The 10,126-nt window shown below is 35.3% G+C and overlaps 1 long non-coding RNA gene across 1 annotated transcript in view; it reads left to right on the forward strand.

Moving 5' to 3' along the window:
* LOC111087311 overlaps positions 1 to 10,022 on the forward strand; it is an 18,601-nt gene extending 8,579 nt beyond the window's left edge. The window contains exons 3-4 of the long non-coding RNA XR_002612024.1: positions 946 to 1,006; positions 9,972 to 10,022. This is a non-coding gene — a long non-coding RNA (uncharacterized LOC111087311). The remainder of the gene's footprint in view (positions 1 to 945; positions 1,007 to 9,971) is intronic.
* Positions 10,023 to 10,126: the final 104 nt, after the last annotated feature.

A 10,126-nucleotide genomic window follows, 5' to 3' on the forward strand; every position in this document is an offset into this window, starting at 1 on the left:
AGTATTAGAGCTGTCTACAGGCTAGATAGATCTAAATACTTCCTAATTATTAGAATTATTACTAAATATTGTGTAAATATAAAAAATACGAAAATTGGCGTTGAATAAAATATTATAATCATGACAATCATAAGTGTATTTAACTCAGTGTATTTAATAAAAAGGAAAAAGGTCTCACAGATTAATTTACTCTAATTCTGCCTAAAATAATTTCAAGTGCCGCGGCTATTGAGGATTCCCTCTTGTTTTTATATGTAATAACTTAATATCAGGCTTCATAGTTATGATACTGGTGTCATTAAAAACGTCATAATTTCATGATAAGAAACTGTTCTTAAAAATTCCTTCCTGATATCTTAATATGTAGCATTTGTGGTGAACCGTTGGTCAGGCATACTAATCATTTGTGATTAAAGATATTTTCGAATCATGTGTATTAGTCCCCTTGCAGGTTTTTAAATGTTTTTGTGATTTCCATGAACGTAATGTCAAACCTAACATCAGGCTGTATTTGCTACTGTTGTTGTTGTTTTGTTTTTTCAGTATGAGTTGCTAATATTAATCCTAGTTTTTATATGAATAACGCTCACATGTTCGTTGAACATTTGGTCATTGTGAATTTGGTCATGTGCTATTCAACTTTACTAAGCTTAATAAACTTCATTAATATAAAACTAGCAAAGACCCGCAAAACATTTAAATTAATGAAGGAATATGATAACATAGTGACCATCATCTGCTTGCCTTATTTTTTATCGTTGTTATTATTTGGAATTAATACAATCCGAAAAAACCTAATGCTTATCATCACAAGACTCCTATTTCCCAGTTAGTGAAATAAATAAAAAAGTAATGTTTTATACATAACAAATACCTTTAATTTGCATCAGGCATTGCTGTATCTTACATTTCTTGTAACTTATCATAAACTTCCCTTTTATAAAGGAAAATACACTATGAGACGAAAGAGAACCGATATGACTGGCCAGTAGATAAGGAATCAATGGTAGGTACAATAGTTATTACGCTAACAAAACTTATTGATAGTATTAAAGACAAAATGGTACTAAACAGTGTCAGAGCATAGTATAATGAGTATAGAGTTTACATTTATTATATCAATCTGTAATACGACACAAGCATAATACTGAGCAGAAACAGAGACCAATCAGAACTTGGTAGATTCACCTTTTCCATGTCCGAAAGGGTTCATGTTCGATAGAATTATATACATCATAGGTTTTGAGGTAATGTGACTATTTTGGACAATATCACTGGTTTTGGAGGTACTCATATTCATATGTCAGGGCATTGTAAAATAATTTAACATGTTAATTTCCTAAATGTTTTAACTTTATTGTTTTGTAATGCAAAAATATATACAATTTAATATAAATCAATTTCTCATATTACTCCACATGTGAACACAACATAGCTATAGGTGTATTAACGGTGTCGTCTTTGATTTGTTTAAATGTTTATTATAATACTTTGTTTAAATTTATTGCTTTGGTATGAAAAATATATACAATTTAATATAAATCAATTTCTCTTATTAATACACTTGTGAACACAACATAGCAATAGGTGTACTAACGGTGTCATCTTTGATTTGTTTACATGTTTATTACAATACTTTGTAATAAACAACGTGAGATGGCAGGGGTATTTATTTTATTCTGTTGTTTTGCTAAAACACATTTTTTACTCTCCTCACTGGATTACTTGAAACTAATAATCTAATACTTAACTAGACAATTATGATTGAACATAATCAAACTATTTTTTACCAGAGACGCTTTAGTTGTACAAATATCATAAATAGATGTTAAATCATGCACAGGTAAGGTATGAATGAAAATAGTGTTACATGTATCTGTGAACTAATTCATTTATGAAATATGTGTAAAGTGTTGGTGGTTTGTGACACTCCAAAAACTAATAACATGAAAAATACACATGTTTTCTCACAAACAATGCAGTATATAAAAACAAAAATATCTGCTCTAAAATGCATACAAATTTGTATAATGAAACATAAAATATGTGACATCTACATACAAATTAAAGCCTCCAAAACAATTACATATAATTTTCTAACATAACGATAGAAATAAACAACAAATGAGTTTGTAAAGGTCTAAATATCAACATTAATTATTTCAAATAATGGAAGTAGGAAAAAGAACCAGGAGAAGAAAAAAACGAATATCAAAAAACAGCATATACGAAAAAACAATATTCCAAAATCACTTTTCAATATTAATAACAATATCGAGTGACAAACAGCAATAATTCACTAATTATATCGTTCACAAACTATCTCGTGGCGGACTCTGCTTATGAAGTGTATGGCAGGGTATTTATTCACGAAAGTACATTTCATGTGACCATAAATTTACATAATCTTTTGCTATATTAATAATATCTGTACATCACTGCTAGGGAAACCGGTGTCAATTTCATGATAGTTAATACAAACATACTTATACAAAATAAAGAAAGTGAGTTTGCATTTTAATAAAACTAAAAATTCATAGATAAACTAAACAAAAGAAGGAATAATAAATGAATGATAAACAAAACATTAACAAAAAAAACAGAATTCACTATCTCAGAAAGTTTGTTCTTTAATCAACTTCGTAGAAGTATTTCTATTGAGTGAATGTTTATTGACCCTTATTTCAATAGCTTATTTTTTCTTTTTGGAAAAAAATTTCTGAAAAGAACTCTGTCAATATCGATTATGTTGAATAGTGCCGCAGTTAAAGATAACGATTATTTATCTCCTACCTACTGGAAGCTAACCAGCACTTCATAACAGAAAATAATCTATAACACATAATAAAGAGAGAGTAGGTAATTATGTGCCATAATCTATTAGTTGTGATACAGCGGGTTTGTTGTGAATAAATAGATCTTCTTTGTATTTTTCACGAATCAATAGTTCTAGAAATTCTTGTTCACTACTTCTGCCTTTGTAATCTTTCTAAGTTCAGAATACAGATGTTTTCTTTCCTTTTAATTCTTCAATTATATAGTAATACAAATCATTTATAGTTGTATAAAAAACAAAGTGTAAGTCAAATTAACTACTTCTCCAAGTGACTTTGGTAACATTACATACAAAACAAAAAATAAGAGCTTAACGCTGTTATAGCTATAATAACTAGCATTAGTAAACCGTATCTTGCGGATTCAATTGACTACAATATGAATCATTTTTTAGTCTGCAAGTATATTTTAGATAAAAAAAAATAAATGTAAAGTGTTATTCAGTGTTTAAAGTGATCTGAAATGTTTACCACCTTGAAAAGGTCAAAGGTGGTACGTGGTTAGTGTGCCCGGATTGTGAATATGAGAGTTCATGGTTTGTCTCATCACTTTTGGACCCTGGCTATAATAGTGTCAGTCAGATCCTACTTTTCTGACACAATAAGAGTGTTCGAAGAGCTGGCGATGGGTGCTATTGACTAACTATATTCTGTCTAGTCTATCATTTCAAAATTAGAGACGGATTTGCACAAGTAACCATTTTCATGGCATTGCATGGAGTTGTGTATAAACATACCAACAAAAGGCGTTGTCGCATATTGTAAAGTATGAGTTTAGACAGGTGTTAACTCAGTCAAATGATTTAAGATATGCTCCAATTGACGTAGTTTAAGCATTAATCTCCACTGTTGTGTGGCCAACATTAGATACAGATGTGTTTAAAGTTCCATAAAAGTGTTTTAATTCAATCACAATACACATGGACTAGTTGTTTATATTTCAGTAAGTCACGCATTACAAAGACAACTTATAAAGTACATTTGCTTACGTTGCCAAAACAATTCATTATTAACTTTTGTTTCAAAGATTTTCCACAATGTACTAATATGTAAATACATACATTTCTTAATGGTAACACTTCCTGGGGGGGGGGGGGAAATGTGAAATGTCTACTATTTTCTAAACCAAATACGACAACAAAGATTTGTTTCGTATTTCACGCAAAGCTACATGAAGGCTAACTGCGCTATTCGTCCCTAATTTAAGTGATACACTAGAGTGAAGGCAGCTAATCAACACCATTCACCTCCAACTCTTGGGTTACTCTTTTACCAACGAATAGTGGGATTGAGCGTCACATTATAACACCCCACAGCTGAAAGGACGAGGATATTCGGTGGCGGGGATTCGAGCCCGAGACCTTTTGATTGCAAGTCGAGCACCTTAACGACTAGGCCATGCAAGACCAACAGAAACGAATCAGTCTAAATACATGCTTAACGGTACTAACGCCACACAAATGTTAGTTTATGTTCGGAATCTATCAGTTCTTTTCCGTGATGGATAATAAATTATGAATGATATATAACGTGATCCTCTGTTATAACTGTACGGCTTAAACTGAGCCAATCGCTGACTTGTGATTAGCATGCTAGACTGTGGATCCAATATTTCATGGTTCCAGCCCAGTTATTGCCAAAAACAAAAATGAATTCGCTCCCAGAACTTTGGGATCGAGGCACGTTATAAGAGTGGTGATCAAATATGCGCTAGATGTCCCTAATTTTTAAATGATAAACTAGAAGGAAGACAACTAGTCCATATAGCCCTCGAGCTGCTTTGCACAAAAATCAACAAACGACAACTGCTAGAGTCCCTTGGAATCAAATCAACCAACACACATACACACTGACGGACATTGATAAGTCATTGTTTTTAAATATTTATATAGTTTTTATGAATTAGTTAATCAAGTCAATATCTGAAAAATGGTAGTAATATTATAAATTTTAATAACAGTCACTAAACTTAGTTTATCATTCACAACTTATCAGAGATTTGATACAATTAATATAGATTTGAACACCCTATGTATTGTATAAGATCCTCATCGTTTATAAACCGAATTAATAGATAATTATTAGAAAAGTGTTAGATATACATGACTATTTCAATTTAAGTATAGCGCCAGTGCTAAATTTAGTTACTTTTTAAAAGCGATTGTTTATCGCAAGTTTGTTTACATCACTATTTACGAATCATATATTGTGTAGTCCAACTGTTGTGAACTGGTGACGAAAAAAAGAGATAATTATTTAAAACTGTGATACAGTTTTAGATACAACTGTGATAACCAACAGTGTAACGAATATTTGTATATACGTTTGACTTGTTTTGATATATTATTTTAAAACAAGTGGGCTGTGTGCTGTTTGTTTATTGTTGAAATTTATCGCCAACAAGTCACAGACACCAACTGTAGAGGAACTTTCCCACACATAAAAACATGATAATGGTGAGCCAGCCAGGATCTAGAGTGGTAAAAAGCGATAGAAGTAAACAACCGTTAAATAGGTCTTTATACGTACAGTTGTAGTGGTGGCGAAAATACTGTAGAAGTCACAAATACACTATATAACCATGTCGACTGACTTTGATAAGTGGATACAGAGAGGAGAGCGACTAAGGCTCAAAGGTGGTGATCTACAAGAGTTTGTTAAACAACAATAAGACCTAGAGAGAGAGAAGAGTGTCAACAGAGAAGAGAGAAAGACAGAGAAAAAACATGAGTGTGAAATACAAATTGAGAAAGAAGAGAAGGAAGAGAGAGAGAATAAGAGCACAAACTGAGATCACCAAGCTCACCCAACAGAAATATGGAGGACTCAAGAATGACAATGGGTCAGGGCCAGCCAACCCAAGCTGCCCAAGGTTAATGAACAGAAAGACAATGTGGATACTTTCCTGGAGAGGTATGAAAGATTTGCTCAAAGCCAAAACTGGGATAAAGATGACTGTGCAGTCTGCCACAGCCCATTTTCACAGGAAAAGGCCTACAAGTGTATGTGGCCATGTCATCAGAAGATGCCATGGACTATGACAAGCTAATAGTGAACTTGCTGAAATGTTATAAACTTACAGAGGAAGTATTTCACCAGCAGTTCAGAGAAGTCAAACCTGACATTGTAGAAACTGTATTTCACTTTGTGGCACGTCTACCATGATACTGCACAGGGTAGACTAACATAGCCAAGTGTGAAGATAGTTTTGAAGGACTGGCAGATGTACTAATATGTGAACAGTTCATAATCACTTGCTCCACTGACATGTCACTGTTCCTAAAATAGAGAGCACCAAAAGACATGGACGAGATGTTTAAGCTTGCAGTATTGTATATCGAAGCCCATGGAGGGAGTATACTGGCAAGTCCAAAAATAATCAATCAAAGTCTACACCAGGAGTGGCTGACCCGAAGCCCCTGCCACCATAGATGACAAGAAGTCAACAGACAAAAGGGAGAAGAGATGCTATGCTTGTCATAAAATGGGGCACATTGCAACTGAGTGCGAGTCCGTCATCAGCAAGCAGCAGCATAACTCTCAACATAAAGCATCTGGATCTTCCCACAAAGATGGTGCTGGCAAGAAACAAGGAGAGAGGGAATGTCAACACGGATGCTGCTGCCAGAAGAAACACAATGAAGACAACTTGTCAGATTCACAAAAAGGAAGTGTCATCACCAAGATTAAACAGTGCATGATTGATGGTCAGCTCAAGTTAGCAAACGGATCAACAGTGCCATTGGTGATCAGAGAATGTTACATATATCAAGAGGTACCAATAAACCCCGACATACCAGTAGGTGAAGGTTATATCGGGGACAAGAAAGTGAAAGTCTTATGAGATATGGGTGCAGCTGTGCAACAATGAAAACCAGTCTAGTATCTGATGATCAGTTTCCCATAGCAAGAATAAATAAATAAATACTATGTGAGATACCTTGAGGCTATTTGTATGAAGACACCCATCCAGGACTTGGTGAGTGGCAATATACCAGGCAATAGAAGCTTGGAGGAAACAGACAGAAAGGGGACTGATAATAAATTTGCAGTCAACACAAGAGCTCAAGAAAAGAAAAGCAAGCAAGATATCAAGCCCCTGTAAGTCTACGGAAACTGAAGAAAGCACAGAAGAAAGATCCTTCATGCAGAAACTTTGGGACAGTGCCTGGGAGAAATTAAAGCACAATACAAAGGGAAAGGGACTTACAGAATATAGGACTCGAAAAGAATGTTGTACTGGATCAGTCAAGGCAGTTCTACTGGGGAGGTTAAACAGACCATAGTAACAACAGAATACCAGACTCACATGATGAAATTGACTCATGATTCGATTGTGAGAGCAAAGAAGATAGTAGACAGAATCACTACCAACTTCCATTGGCCAGAGGTCGTCAGAGATGTGGCCAGATTCTCTAGGTCATGTGACATCTGTCAAAGGACAGTACCTAGAGGAAAGGTAGCCAATGTGCCACTGTGTGAGATGCCTTTCATAGAAGAGCTGCTTAGCAGAGTAGCTGTGTACCTGATTAGAACAATAACACCAGTATTCGACAAAATCAGCTAGTACATGCTGACAGTTATCGACTATGCGACACCTTAATCAAAGCCATAGAATTGCAGAAAATAGAGATGGAAAGAGTAACACAAGTACTGCTGCAAGTTTTCTGCAGAGTAGGCTTTCCAAAAGAAGTATTGAGTGACATAGGGACTCAGTATACCTTAGAGTTGATGCAAAAGGTGTGAAGACTCATCAGTACTAGACAAACTCTTTATCACTTCCTACAACCCCAGATGTAATGGACTTTCTGACAGAGTCACTGGAGTCTTAAAAAGCATGCTAAGAAGATGTGTCCGGAAGGACCATGTTACTGGGGCAAGTACCTGCAGGCAGTATTATTTGCTTACTAAGAAGTCCCAAAATCGACTACAGTTTTTTTACCATTTGAATTACTGTACAGAAGAATAGTATGAGGTCTGATGCAGATACTGAAAGAACTGTGGATAGGAGAAGAAGAGTCAGAAGTGAGAAACACATACCAACACATGTTAGACCTCGGAAACAGACTGGAGGAGACCTGTCAATTCGCTCAAGAACGTTTGTATGCAGCTCAAAGTAATCAGAAGCACTTCTATGACAAGAAGGCCAAGAATCGATGTTCCAGGGTTGGACAGAAGGTCTTGGTTCTGCTACCCACAGGCAACAATAAACTCATCCTGCAGTGGAAAGAGCATGTTGAAGTGCATGAAGTGGTCAACAGAATGGACTATAAGGTGAATGTAGAAGGGAAGACCAAAATATACTTCGCCAATCTGTTGCAGATGTAGCTTGAGAGGGAAGAAAACCTTACAGGTGCTGCTATTGAGGCACAGATAGACATTGTAGGTGTGGCTGTCATAGATGCAGAAACAGAAGGTGGTGGCTTTGTCAGAGAAGATGCAGACCTACTAGACCAATGACAATGGGGTGAGATGAGATGTACTGTGAAGGACTAATTGGCAAGCAGCAGAAAGAGCTACAAGATCTACTGTTGCAGTATGCAGGTAGCTTCACAGATAGACCAGGCAAAACAGGCCTTGTGCAGCACAAGATCGAGGCCACAACTAGGGATCCAGTCAAGTTGAATCCCTACTAAATGCATATGCAATGAGAAATCTGATCAAGCAAGACGTTGAGGTAATGTTAGAAGCCAGAATCATTGAACGTTTGAATTCAGCCTGCTGTTCACGAGTGATAATCGTGAAGAAGAGGGGTGGCTCAAACTGCTTATGCATAGATTTCCAGAAGCTGAACCCAGCGGCTATCATGGCAAAACTAGACGGGTCCAAGTTCGTTACCAAGATCGACCTCAGTAAAGGTTATTGGCTGATCCTGATGGAGACAGAATCTAAAGAGAAAACAGCCTTTGTAACACCAGGTGGTTGATACCAGTTCAAGAGTATGCCATTTGGGCTAGTCAACTCACCAGTGATATCCAATCAAATGATAAGGAAGATATTGCACAAAACCACCAACATCGAGTGTTATTTGGATAATATTCTGATCCCCACAGCCAGATGAGAAGACCACCCGAATAAACTTAGAAAGCTGTGTGGGTAAGTGGGAGTAGCATGTCTGACCATCAGACCATCTAAGTGATACATCAGTTTTTCTGTGGTAGACTTTGTTGGACACAAGGTAACTGACAGATAGCCATGAAAGAGTAGAAGCTAACCTGCATACAAGATGCATCAGTTCTAATGACTAAGCAACAAATAAGGTCTTTCCTGAGGTTAGTGGGCTACTTTGGGAAGTCCATCCCAAACTATGCTAAGTCACTGCACCACTGACTGACCTGACCAAGAAAGACCAACTCAACAAGGTTAAGTGGGAATAACCACAGCAGATGGCATTCCAGAAGTTGAAGAATATGTTAAGAAGTTCAACAATACTTATAATGCCAGACTTCAACAAACCATTCATTATTCAGGCCGATGTTTCAGTCGCTGGAATTGGAGTAGTATGTACTTCTGCAAGAACATTAAATTAAGATGCTGTAACTGTAAATAAGACAGTTGTTAGATTTAAACAACGCTTAAAAAACTCCTAATTAGCCTTATATTAATTATGATTGGAAAAAATAAAGTTGATACTTTTATTTGTAACAATATGGATAAATTTAACTTGAATTTTTTATTATCTATAACCAATGACGATTTCTTTGAATATTGACCCAAATGTTATCAGAAAGAAATTTTGTCACAAAATCTCAAAAATAAAGACAAGTAAAGATCGATGTGTTTACGTCTGGTATCTGACTGCTTTTTTACATGGCTACTAGAATTGTTTTGTTTTCCTTCGAATTCTTACTATGTTTCATCATCATGTAAGGGCTCTTTGCTACAAAGATACACAAAAAATCGTAAACATCTTGAGCACTCTAACAGTAGTAATTTATTTTACTGGCAACATATTACCTTTTGCATTTGTATGTTTCATTATTGTTTGAAAAGTTTCATTTACCTTTTGACTGAAAACCATAGTTACAGGTTTATTAGATGCAAAATAGCAAATAAATAATGACTTGTAACGATTAGAAAACCGCTTTATATACTTTTGTTTATCCGCTCATAAAGTTCTCTTTCAATTATCAACAGGAATTGAAATTTTTGAACCACACAGAGTTTTCAACTGTAGATGAAATGAGGTGCGTATTATACCATATATATACCTTTTCATTTCATAATGTATTCTGTAACGTTGTTACAATGTAAGATGTTTGGATTTCGTATTTCATCAATATATATATATA

The sequence above is a fragment of the Limulus polyphemus genome, unplaced genomic scaffold, assembly GCF_000517525.1.
Source record: "Limulus polyphemus unplaced genomic scaffold, Limulus_polyphemus-2.1.2 Scaffold2000, whole genome shotgun sequence".
In the NCBI taxonomy this organism is placed as follows: domain Eukaryota; kingdom Metazoa; phylum Arthropoda; class Merostomata; order Xiphosura; family Limulidae; genus Limulus; species Limulus polyphemus.